At 37.3% G+C, this 13598-nt stretch overlaps 1 non-coding gene across 1 annotated transcript; it reads left to right on the forward strand.

Annotated features, from left to right (window-relative positions):
- The first annotated feature begins 3025 nt into the window (after nt 1-3025).
- Nucleotides 3026-3098, forward strand: TRNAM-CAU (transfer RNA methionine (anticodon CAU)). The gene has a single exon. It is a non-coding gene; the product is annotated as a tRNA-Met (tRNA).
- Nucleotides 3099-13598: the final 10500 nt, after the last annotated feature.

Raw genomic sequence — 13598 nt, forward strand, 5'->3', positions numbered from 1 at the left:
GTGTGAATATGATGATATACTGGAAGAATTGCTTAAGCTACTCATGTAGAAGAAGTTACTTTTGGGTGAGCAGTATGTTTGTGAATCTTTTACCTCCCATTGGATGTCCTTACTCTTTTTAAGTTTTTCTGTACTCCAATAATGAAAGACAATGTAACCAAATGGTTTTAAGCAGATCACAAGAAATGCCCTCCCCCTGCTCAATAAAAAAATCCCACAGTCATTAATAATTCTTGCAAAAGCATTCATAGCCTTAAAATAACATGATGATCAACAGGGGATCTACTTACCTGTGTGTCCAGTGGAAAAATTTGGAAAATCTCAAGTGGTTAATATCTTGATATCTCCAAATTTTTAACCAGGTTTGCACACAGGCACATTAAGTAAACTCCCATCATTTGGTCTGCCACTTGACTTCTGCAATTGGGTTACCAGCTTTCTAGCTGGATGCTTACTTTGAATGATGGTGGATGGTGACTATTTTTAAACTATATAACTAATGCTTGGGTCCCACAAGGTGCTATTCTTTGGCCTACTCTTTATCTTCTGTATATAAATGATCTACTCCAGCTGACAACCAGTCCAGTATACAGTTGTGCTGATAGAAGCACACTACATTTTTAATTTGATAAACCTTGCAGTGCACATAACCTCTACTACCATGAATTTTTATCTTCAGAACATTCTCTAATAGGACTGGGATAACCTTGTCAACTTCAATGCTAGCAAAAGACAGTTCTGCCTTATTTCTCACAATAAAGAACTATTTTATTCCAGTCTTACCTTTGGCAATACCCAAGTTTCTATTCAAGATGTGATTTGCCATTTTTGGATAACCCTAACCTCAAATTCATTACTTATTTTTAACGGTATTAACAACACCAAACAATTTTATCAAAAGATGTTTTGTTAACTGCTTATATTTTGCTGAATTTCAAATCAGCATCATCATCAGCGCACAACACAGCTAGTATACATGACAGTGAGTAAGTGAAACAATACAACTGTAATGGGCAAAAGATCTAAAGTCTTATTTTCGCACCCTCTAATGTTGTAAAAAAACATTACAACTATGTGGAAGTTGTTCTTACAATAACAGTGCCCCAAATTTTTGGCAAATTAATGCAACTATATTTGTTTAGATTAGGAGAATTCTTTAAAGCCATGGCTGACTCAAAAAATAATCTTTCAGATCTATAATGGCTTCTAAATAGCACATTCTTTTCTTCTATCTAATCCTATGTGAAGGGATGTCCAACGTGTAGTCTGCTAGTCCTGACCTGCCATAGTAACAGTAGCGAATATATTTTTTATGTTCTTCCAGGCGGATGTTAACTGATCTTCCTTTCGACCATAGTAGGCCAAGTCACAGTCACAGGGAACTTCATACACTCCAGGGTGTTCTCTAGAGGGTGAAGTTTATCCTTAGATGAACAGATCAGAGTTGCTAGTTTAACATGAGGTTTGAATGTGGTGTGAAGGCCATTTTTCATCAGTACTTTGGCTATCTTTTCTGATGTACCTCTGACAATGGGAATAGAAATAGTAATGTTGTGTTCCTGTGTATTATGAGAGGGAGGGGGTAATGGGGCTATGGAGTATTTTATCTATTTTGTAGGGATTGCAGTCATTGGCCAAGAACATATGGTGCAGATATTTGAGTTTTGTGGATGAAGTTGTATCGTTAGAACAGATGGTTTTGGCTCTGTTTGTAAGTGTTTTTAAAATGCCATATTGTTGAACTGGATGAGAATGTGATTGTTTATGGAGGTAGATACCTACATAAACAATGTAGGAAGGCAGGAAGATACCTACAATCACATCATCATCCAGCTCAACAGTATGGCATTTTAAAAACACTTACAGAGCCATTTGTTCTAACAATACAGCTCTGTTCACAGAACTTAAATATCTGTGCCATACATTCTTGGCCAATGGCTACAATCCCTACAAAATAGATAAAATACTCCATAGCCCCATTACCCCTCCCTTCCCTAATACATAGGAACACAACAGTACCATATCTATTCTCTATGTCAGAGGTACATCAGAAAAGATAGCCAAAGTACTGATGAAAAATGGCCTTCACACCACATTCAAACCTCATGTTAAACTAGCAACTCTGATCTCACCTAAGGATAAACTTCATCCTCTAGCACACCCTGGGGTGTATGAAGTTCCCTGTGACTGTGACTTGGTTAGACTAGCAGACCATGCATTGGACACCTTTTCACACAGGATTAGATGGAAGAAAACGAATGTGCTATTTAGAAGCCGTTATAAATCTGAAAGATTATTTTTTGAGTCAGCCATGGCTTTGAAGAATTCTCCTAACCTAAACAAATATGGTTGCATTAATTTGCCAAAAATTTGGGAGAAGAACAACTTCATATAGTTGTAATTTTTTTTTTTTTTTACAACATTAGAGGGCGCCAAAATAGGACTTTATATCTTTTGTCCATTACAATTGTATTGTTTCACTTACTCACTGTCTTGTGTACTAACTATGTCGTGCTCTGATGATGCGGATTTGAAATTCAGTGAAATATAAGCAGTTAAAAAAACACTTTTTGATAAAATTGTTTGGTGTTGTTAATACTGTTAAATATAAGTAATGAATAACCGTCAATAATTAAGCTTATCTATTAGATCTAACTTCAAATCTCTCTCTCTCTCTCTCTCTCTCTCTCTCTTGGCGCAAACACATCACAAAGAATGCCTCCTTTGCATCCAAAAAATTAGGTTTTCTCTTTCACCCAAGGCATTACTTTAACTATAAGCAACTCCTAACCAATTAACACCTACTGTACACCCACAAATGCGAGATTCTTTGACACTTCTGCACATGTCAGAAGAAGGAGAATTCATTCCGATATTAGGGTAATGTTTTTTTAATGCTTTTCATGGGATGAGTGTTTATTATTATACATGAGAAAATTAGCTTTTGTTTTATGAAAATTCTAGTTCTTAAAGTTGTAACTATTGTGCTTGTACAACAGTTGGAAAATTTACGTATAAATCGACTGCCTCGGTAGCGCAGTAGGCAGCGCGTCAGTCTCATAATCTGAAGGTCGCGAGTTCAATCCTCGCCCGGGGCAGGAAAACTTTTTGGGTATAGAAACAATGGCATTTATATGCTGTATACTAATGCCAGGAGTATCCGGAATAAGGGAGAGGAATTGGTGGCGCAGATAGCATCAGCCTGGACAAAAATTATTGCGATCACTGAGACGTGGTTGACAGAAGGAGATATAAAAACAGGAATAGAAGTCGCTGGGTATAGAATTTTTCGCCAGGATAGGAGGGGAAAGCGTGGTGGTGGGGTGCTGCTTATGATAAGTGATGACCTATGTCCTCTAAGAGTGGAGAATTTGGAAGGAAGTGAGACAAATGATTTTGAGAGCGTATGGTGTGAGGTAGAGGTAGGCAAGACAGGATATTTAGTGGGGTGTTGCTACAGACCCAGGAGCACAGAGGATGGGGACCAGGAGATGTTTAGACAGCTAAGTTTGGCAAGTGCAAGAAGAATGATTGTTATGGGAGATTTTAACTTCAGTAGTATAAATTGGAGAGAGGAAGATGCATGTAACAATAGGGGAATGGAATTTCTAGAATTCTTGAGGGACAAATGTCTTAGGCAACATGTAACAGAAGGAACAAGAGGTTCAAAAATTTTGGATTTGGTTATAGCATCAGAAGAGTTGATAATAACTGAGTTGACGTCTCTCCTACCAGTTGGAGAGAGTGACCATATGGTGTTGACTTGGAAAATGAATAGACATGCAGGAGTATCAAAGAGACGGGAACTTATGTGGAATTATAAGGCAGGTGATTATATTAGTCTTAGATGTCAACTTCGGGAAGTTTCATGGAGGGAGGAATTGGAAGGCCGGGATATCACCAGTGCATGGGAAATTGTGAAAGAATATTTGTTATCAGCAATGGTAAGTTGTATACCACGAGTGAAGAAGAGGGCGCAATTTGGAGTAAAGTGGATGACAAACAATATTAAACAGGAATTGCATGCGAAAAAGAGGCTATGGAAGAGATATAAGGAGACAGGTGAAGAGATGCATGAGGAATATAAGACACAGGCCAGAAGAGTGACTCGTGTGGTAAGGAAAGCGAAACTGGAATATGAGAGGAGATTGGCCCTAAGATCCAAAGAAAATCCTAGGGAATTTTTTAGCTATGTGGCCAGTAGGAGGAGAAATGACTGTGGAAGAATGATATTGTGGGATAAAAATGGGAATAGAGTGACTGATGCAGAGGACATAGTGGAATTGTTCAATGAACACTTTATTGGAGTATTTCATCCTAGAGGAGTCAATTTTAATGCTAGAGGGATAGGACTGGTACAAGGTCTGGAGGTACAGGAGGAGAGTGTGTTTCAGATACTGAGTACTCTGGATGTCAGTAAAGCTGTGGGACTGGATGGTATTTCGCCACGGGTTTTGAGAGAATGTGCTAGGGAATTGACAATACCTTTAACGTGGCTTTTCAATGAAAGTCTGGCTTTGGCAAAGGTGCCCAGGGAATGGAAGGAAGGTAAGATAGTGCCATTGCATAAGGGTGGTAACAGACTGGAAGTGTCTAATTATAGGCCAGTCTGTGTGTCATCTGTAGTTGTTAAGATCTTGGAGAAAGTAGTGAGGGACCGTGTACAGCATTGGGCAGATGAGGGTAATGTTATCTGTGAGAGTCACCATGGATTTGTGAAGGGGGACTCTTGTTTTAGCAATATGCTAGCCTTTTATAATAAAGTTACAAGAGCATTAGATGAGGGAAAGGCATATACTGCAATTTTCTTAGACTTGGCGAAGGCATTTGACAGGGTGCCACATGATAAGCTGATATTTAAGTTGCAGCACATGAGTCTGGATGTCAGATTGGTCAACTGGATTCAGGATTGGCTGTCTGATAGGCATCAGAGAGTTGTGTATGGTGGAGCAGTTTCCCGGAGGCAGAGGGTTACGAGTGGGGTCCCACAGGGCTCAGTACTAGGACCTATATTGTTTAACCTTTATATCAATGACATAGCCAGTGGATTGCAGGGGGATATTCAGTTGTTTGCGGATGATGCGAAGCCGGGAAGGATTATTAGTAATAGTGCAGATGTGGTAGCCCTGCAAGAGGATTTAAATAAGCTAGATAGATGGGCAAATGAATGGGGGTGTCAGTTTAATGCAGCAAAATGTAAGGTCTTGAGGTTTGGGAAACATCGATGGGATGCTGCATACTCTATGGGAGGAGTTATACTGGAGGAAGTAGGGGAGACAAGAGATCTGGGGTTGATGATTGATAGAAACCTGAAGTTTAGGGGACATATTGCAAAGGTGGTGAAGGTGACACAGAGGATTGCTGCTATTATGAGAAGGACACTGACCTGCAGAGATAAGAGGGTTATCATTCTGTTGTATAAGTCTCTGATCAGACCACACTTGGACTATTGTTCTCAGATTTGGTCCCCAGGATTTGAAGGGGATAAATTAACTGTGGAAAGGATACAAAGACGGATGACAAAGATGGTTTCAGGACTGTACAAGGATAGTTATGATGATCGGCTGAGAGAATGTGGACTGCAGAGTTTGGTGGATAGAAGAAGGAGAGGTGATATGATTGAGACTTTTAAACTGTTGAGAGGTGGTTACAGGGTTGACACTGGGGAGTTCTTTCGCTTGGTTGATCAGCGGGAAGGAGTGATGACAAGAGGCCATCCCTGGAAGTTACGAAAGGAAACTGTGAGCAAGAGGGTAAGGAGTGGTTTCTTTGTGTGGAGGGTGGTTGAGCCGTGGAATGCATTGCCTGATGGAGTGGTGGGAGCGAGAACGGTCAGTGAGTTTAAAGAGTGGTATGATAAACTTTGTGTTTCTCAGGGGGGGGGACCTCCCCTCGATGAGTCTTGACAGACTTTATGTCTTAGAAAGGACCTCCCTCGATGAGTCTTTTGACTCTTTGGAGGCCTGAATAATAATAATAATAATAAAAGCATGTGATTTCTCATGTTAATGACCAATTCGTACATTCTTTATTTCTTTCTCTCCTTCAGCATGAATTGACTATTTTGGCACATTGTCAAGCTCGGTTCTATGAAGTGTGGGCATACAATATCTCCTAACAAATTACAAATATGTCCAGCCATGGAATATTTGAATATTCCATAGCTGGACATTGCTCTTACAACTGGGATGGTGCCTCTAAAAGCTTCCTAAAATTATTCGATTCTATACAAAAAAAGGGCAGGTTCAGTTTCTGCTGCTTGCATCTTCAGTAAATACTTCTGTGGTGGCAGTTAACCAGAATTGGCATTAATAATTCCCAACACTCTCTGCCAAACTTGTCAAAATGCATGCAGCTCCAAACCAGCGCCCATGAGAGGGGGGGGATTGGGGGGTACCTCTCAGGCCCAAGGTCAAAAGGGGGGGAAGAGTCAAGGGACAGGAGTCTGAAATTTCCTGGGATCTCAGAAAATGTTTGCATATATTGTGTAAAGACCATCATTCACATTTTGTGTAAGCCTACATAATTTTATATATCATAATTAATAGAAATTATGATCCATAATATTATTAGTGTTGGGAAATGTGAAGGTATAATGAATAATATTATTTACTTTCATCATAGCATCACTGCATCAGTGTGATTTAACCCTTAAATGGGTAAGTGGGGTCATATTTACCCCACCACTTTTCCACTTTTCTGTATCACCATGGCAACTCCGTCAGTACTGTTTTACAACAGTCTAACACTGTGTTGGCATATTTGGTACTAATCTACCAGATTTGGTACAATTTTGACTACTAAAATATGGAAATAGTTATAATACATGGTAACAGTACCAAGTCTGAAGGTCAAACTCTACTGAAAAAATATAATTCTAATCTATTTGTTCAAAGTTTCATTTGTAATTTGATGCATATATGGCATACATAGCATATACAGAACTACTAGCTTACCTGGAATAGTTTTTATTGTATTTTGTACTTTTTAGTTATTAAGTCTGGTACATTAAAAAAAAAAATTGTGACAACACTGGTCTAATAGTTAATTCATCAGTGCACATTAGGCACTTGCCATTACAAGTTACGTGATTATTTTTATAATGGTAATAAACAATAAAATAATTCTTCAAGTGTGGTAACACTTAAAGCAGATTTAAAAAACCATAAAAACACTGTGCCATTATAATAATTATAATGTTATTTAATGGCACAATGTTTTTGAAGAAGTCATTTAGATGAAACATGTTATGTGCTCCATTAAATTAACTTGTTATCTATTTTCTCGGTTTCAGTCAGTCAAAAAAGATGAATATATATATATATATATATATATATATATATATATATATATATATTCCTTAGGGGTGCAAAGTCCAACTCTACCTCCACGTGTGTACCGTGGGGGTGGTGGGAATCCTAGCCATTATTTGAACTGGATTGAATACCACTAGCAGAGTTCTGGTGAACATTTCAGAACCCTAGTCAGGAGAAGTGTATATCTGACTATAGCAAAGATGCCACAATAGAAACGGTCCTGAGTTGTGCTTGGCCCACACTCACCTTTCTATGGCAGTGGTAAGGCATTGAGTGGAGACAGGGGTGAAGAATCTCTCAGATGAAGGCAGGCTGCCTATTAGATCTTTGAAAATGGCAATCGGTGCCTTCAATACTCAAACTTTTGCAACAGACTACAGAATAGATTTATTAATCAAAGAATTAACCAACATCAATTTAGATATACTCCTAGTGAATGAAACAAAAATATTAAAAGAACTGACACAGATGGGGTCACAGATGGTCCCAGGAGCATCCTCAAAGAGTGACAAACAAGGCAGAGTGGGATTTATTGTTAAATCTAAGCTCACTATGTCGATCCTTTCTTGCAACATTATATCAGAAAGAATAGTTGTGCTTCTAATTAGAATAGAGAACAATAAAGCAATAAACTTAATATCCTGTTATGCTCCAACATCTGTAGCTGATAATCAAGAAGTAGAAAAAGTTTACACGAATCTTGAACAGGCATTAAATTACGAGTCAACATACACATTATTGGTGGAGACTTTAATGCCAAAATAAGATGCGGGAAAAGAAAATGAAAAGTTTATAGGTCCAAATGGCTTGGGAGAGAGAAATAGAAGAGGAGAGAGATTAGCCAAATTTGCTGCAGCTGAGTAACTCTTTATTTTGAACACTTTTTTTCAACAAATGCCCAAGAAGAAGATAGACTTGGCAATCACCAAATGGACACAAAAAAATGGAACTGACTACATTTTAACAGACTGGTACAAAATTGGTACAATAGGCGAAACATACTTTAGCATAGACTCAGACTGCCAACTCCTCTGAGCCATTATAAGAATAGAGCACAAAAAAGAAGAACTTATCAGGTTAACATCAAATGACAAAAGACAACCAAAACAAATAGACCACCACAAGTTCAGGAAGTACACAGAAGAGACTCAATGGACTATTAGGAGCTGCTACATAAATGTTGACTATACTGAATTTATTAATAAATTCAATGAGTGCAAGAAAAAAAATCAGGAATGAAACACTGTGAAATGAAAGAAAAGAGAATGACTCTCACCTGAAACCATAGAACTACCGATAAAGAGAAAATTATTATTATTATTATTACCCCAAGACCTCATAGAGTCAAAGACTCATCTGGGAGGTCCTTTTATCACACACACACAGCTCATCATACCATGCCTTGACCATATTCAAACTCCTTGCAGACACCACACTCTCAGGGAAGGAATTCCAATCATTTACAACTCTGCACGAAAAAAACCTGCCTCTCACTCCCCTACTCACACCCTCTTTATACAGTTTCCAGGGATGACCTCTGGTTCTCCCCTGATCTCTCACTATTTTCTGTAGAACCTATCCAGCATTGATCGTATAACAACCCCTTACTAACTTGCAGGTATCTATCATATCTTCCCTCTTCCTCCTGTCCACCAGACTCTGCAAATTGCATCTTCTCAATCTTTCCTCATGCTCGACATTCCAGAGGTCAGAAACTACCTTAGTCAATTGCCTTTGGACCCTTTCCAACATCTCTTCATCCTTCTGAAAACCAGGTGACCAAATCTGGGCACAATAGTCCATGTGTGGCCTAATCAAAGCCTTATACAATGGAACAAGAATCTTCCTACTTCTACACGTCAGAGTCCTCCACACCATTCCCAGAAGCCTTTGTGTTGTCTTCACATTTTTATGTGTCCCCTAAATTTCAGATCCTTATCCACTATCACCCCCAGATCTCTTATGTCTTCTATCTTCAACAATATATTCTCACCAAGCATAAATTCTGCATCCCATCTTTGTTTTCCAAATTTTAAAACCTTACATTTTGCAACATTGAACTCACATCCTCATTTCCGTACCCAATTACTCAATAAGTCAGCTGGCAAGAACATCGAAAATAAATATCAAGAAGGTGGCAAAATATTCTGGAGGTTGTTGAAGAAGCTTAGAAATGGAGGAAAGAGTGCTGTAAAAGGAGTTAGAGATGATCAAGGTGACATGAAAATGGGAGAAAAAGATATCCTTGAAGTATGTAGTATTTACTTCAAAAAATTGCTAAATGAAACAAGCAGTGATAGCACAGTGGTAAAAAGCACTCAACATGCATACAGTCAGGAATACATATCCATACTTGAAGTAGAAAAAGCCATGAAAGGCTTGAAATGTAGAAAGGCAGCAGGAGTAGATGATATTCGACCAGAAATGCTGAAGTATGGTGGTATAAAAGTCTTACAATGGCTGCACTGCATAGTTCAGAAGGCTTGGACAGAGGGACGAATTCCCGATGATTGGAGTAGAGCTCTCATAGTACCCATATATAAAAAGGGAAATAAAACTGAATGTGAGAATTACAGAGGTATTTCCCTACTGAGTGTTCCTGGTAAGATTTATGCAAGTATACTTGAGAAACGGTTGAGAAGAATTGTGGAAGAAAAGCTTGGTGAAGAACAAGCTGGATTCAGGCCAAATAGAGGCTGTCTGGATCAGATCTTCACTTTACGACAAATAGTTGAGAAATCATGGGAATATAAGAAAGATCTGTATTTAAATTTTGTCGATCTGGAAAAGGCATATGACAAGGTGCCAAGAGAAGCTATTCAATAAGCTACAGTTATATGGTGTCAATGGGGCATTATATCAAGCAATACTTAGTCTTTATTTGAGTTGTAAGTCAGCAGTTAGAATTGAAGGAAGATGGTTTAATGTTAAATCTGGTGTGAGACAAGGATGTACATTATCCTCCCTGTTATTCATTATCTATATGGATCACATTATGAAGGAAAGTGGTATTAAACATGATATCAAAATTGGAGATGTGAATGTCAGCTCTTTGCTTTATTGATATGGTATGAAGATCAGCAATAAAAAGACAAAGACAATGAAAATAGGCAGGATCATTGAAAATGTGAACTGTGTTGTGAATGGAGAACCTGTAGAACAAGTAAAACATTTCAGCTACTTAGGCACGAATTTTAGTGAAGATGGTAAATTAAATATGGAAAGAGACAACATAATCAACAAAGCTGGTATGGTAGGAAGTCAATTGAATAAATTCATATGGAATAAGAAGGAAATTAGTCGGAACACTAAATTAGCTATATACAAGATAGTGTTCAAACCAGTTTTAACTTATGGATCTGAGAGCTGGGTTAGAAGTAAAACACTTGACCAAAGACTAGAGACTGTCGATATGAGAGTCCTGAGAAAGATTAGAGGCGTTAACAGATGGCAACAATGGCAGTATCATATTAAATACAAGGATATTAGGAAAGAGCAAAACAAATGTTCTCTGCTAGGTTGGCAGGAAAACGACCCAGAGGAAGACCAAGATATATGTGGATTGATACAGTACAAAGTGCCTTAGACGATAGAAATATCAGATCTGATAATGTTGGAGTCTTGACAAGTAACAGACTGATTTGGAGGAAAATTGTAGATAGGAAGTTAGTAATGATGTAAATTTTTCATGTAGTACTGTCATATCCTGTACACCCCCTTGAGGGTACATGGCAGGAATTTGAAGATGATGATATATATATATATATATAAAATATATATCAGTGGGTTGTGTGCCCATTTAAGTCGGGTGTGCTGTCGTGTGGCTTATGCAACCCGTGATACAAAATTGACATCAATTTGACCATATGACTACATTTTTATTGATGTATAAAAGTTTTAAGTGCATAGCACACCAGTGCTCATCTTAATTGGTCCAGTGCAATTAATTGTAGGATAACTTTGAATACTTTAATTTATCAATTAATATATGGAAAGCATAAAGGTCAAACGAACTAAAGCTATGCTTCATGCTTTAAAGCATGAAGTGAGATTAGATTATCATTGGCAAATTCTTGAGTGGCACTTGTAATTTGAAATTTGATATGATTTTTAAAATACATCCATTCATGCTTTAATCCGTAAACCCTTTGTGCCAAGAAGCACAAAGGGTTTACACTTTGTAGTGAGATTAGATTATTATTGGCAAATTCTAGAGTGATAAGTGCACAATTTGAATTTTGATATGATTTTTAAATACAGCCATATAATATGCACATAAATCGAAAAAATAATCACTTGGGAAATTGCTATTTTTCTGGATTGAACCAAAGAAAGGCTGAAATAACTAATTTTACTTATTTATACACAGGTTCCAACCTCCGACTATAATCATAGAGTCTGCAAAAGCTCTCGAAGAAAATGGGACATTCAGATCATCAACACTGTTTCCCATTGAAAATACTGCAAAAAAAAGTGATATATTATTTATAGAAAATTATATATTAAAAACTTGTCTATATTAGTGTCCTAAACACATCAGTTGACATTTCACACACAGAAAAACAGATGAAATTCAGAAAACAAAACAGCAACAACTCGTGACCAATGACAACATTCAGTTGGATTGACACAATAACCAATCACAGCCACTGATTTTGGGATGCTATTGTCTCAGTACACATCCTGCCTCGTCTTCTGGGTGGTTTAAAACCACTGGAATGCTAACATCTGTATGTCTGTTCAAAGGGCTCAAAGGGCTGTTTGTGACTGTACACTCGGGCTATTAATGCAAATGTGACGCAATGCTTATGTGTTGAAAAGTGTCTTCTTCATGAAGCATTAGTGTATTGTGTTTAATTTTAGAAGTAACGCGAAGCCAGGAAATAATTAGGGGAATCTTTAACAGGAATAAATGTAAAAATGTAACACCAGCGATATTGTTATTACCGTGGGATGTGCACCACCCACCTGGAATGTATGCCCCTGATATACATATATATACGGGTATCCCTTGCTTAACGCGGTTTTGTTTAATGCGGGATTTGATTAACACTTCGAAACTAATTGCGGCAATCCCTTGATATATGCGGCAAGAGTTTTGATTAACGCACCTTTAACCCTGCAGAGCTCGCAGCTGATCTGACAGATACATGCAAAATGTTTAATATAAATATTCTTATGCACTTCAGTGTATAGCTTGAAGGTCATGAGTAGCTGTGCATTCATAAGTTACGAGTGATATTCCACACCGTTTTTTTTGCTGGTAGTTTGGTTTAACACATGTTATGTAAAGGTTTGTGATATTTGACAGTAAATTATATCTGAGAGATATACCGTGACCTCCGATATCAGTATAGTATGTTTAGTTGTTTTTTTTATTCTTGGTTCAATAATTTCTAGATTGTAACTGAAAATAAATAAACTATCTTGTATTACTGAAATAGAGAGCCAAAGGCTTATTTATCAAACATGTCCTCTAGGAGATGTGCTTTACATTATGGAAAATACTAAAGAAAGTGATCTGGAGCTTGCTCCATCTTTACTACGAGTTGCCCATAAGGTTGCTTATGCTTGCATCCGCTGAAACTTTTAGTTTCTATATATTCAGCAAGAAACTCTTGTAGTTTCTATATTCGGCTATGAAATAATGTTGGATTCAATATCCCCCTAATTTGTACCAGCATGTATTATATTTGCAGTGTTTTTTTCTTTGTTTTATTGCTTGTTTGCTGAGATCTGGAGAGTGATTTTGCTTGTTATTGTGGAATTTATGCTGATAAGAAAAACAACAACAACTAAAACTGTTCAAACGACTCTTGATAATTTCTTTTGATAAAAAAATTGCAGTAAATAATGTAGGTACAAATATTTATTAAACATTTACTTTGCATTCATTTTTTATCTTTCCTAAAAGAGTACCATATAAAACAAATTATTAATACAATAATCGATCACGGACAAATTGTAATTTTTACCATTGATTATTAGATTTGATTAACTCGATTTTGATATACACGGTAACATCGAGGGATTAATTAACCGCATTAACCAAGGGATACCTGTGTGTGTGTGTATATATATATATATATATATATATCAGGGCAAATATTCAGGGTGTGCTAGATAGCAGTATCACCAATGTTATATTTTCCATTTATTACTGTTAAAGAAGACTCGCTTAATTGTTTCCAGATATCACATGATTCCTAAATGTAAACGCAGTATACTAATGCTTCACGAAGAGGACACTTTTTGACATGTTAATAGCCTGGGTGTGCGTTC

This window comes from Typopeltis vanoorti, chromosome 22 (genome assembly GCF_054136105.1).
Source record: "Typopeltis vanoorti isolate ZY-2024b chromosome 22, IOZ_Tvanoo_1.0, whole genome shotgun sequence".
Classification (NCBI taxonomy): Eukaryota; Metazoa; Arthropoda; class Arachnida; order Uropygi; family Thelyphonidae; genus Typopeltis; species Typopeltis vanoorti.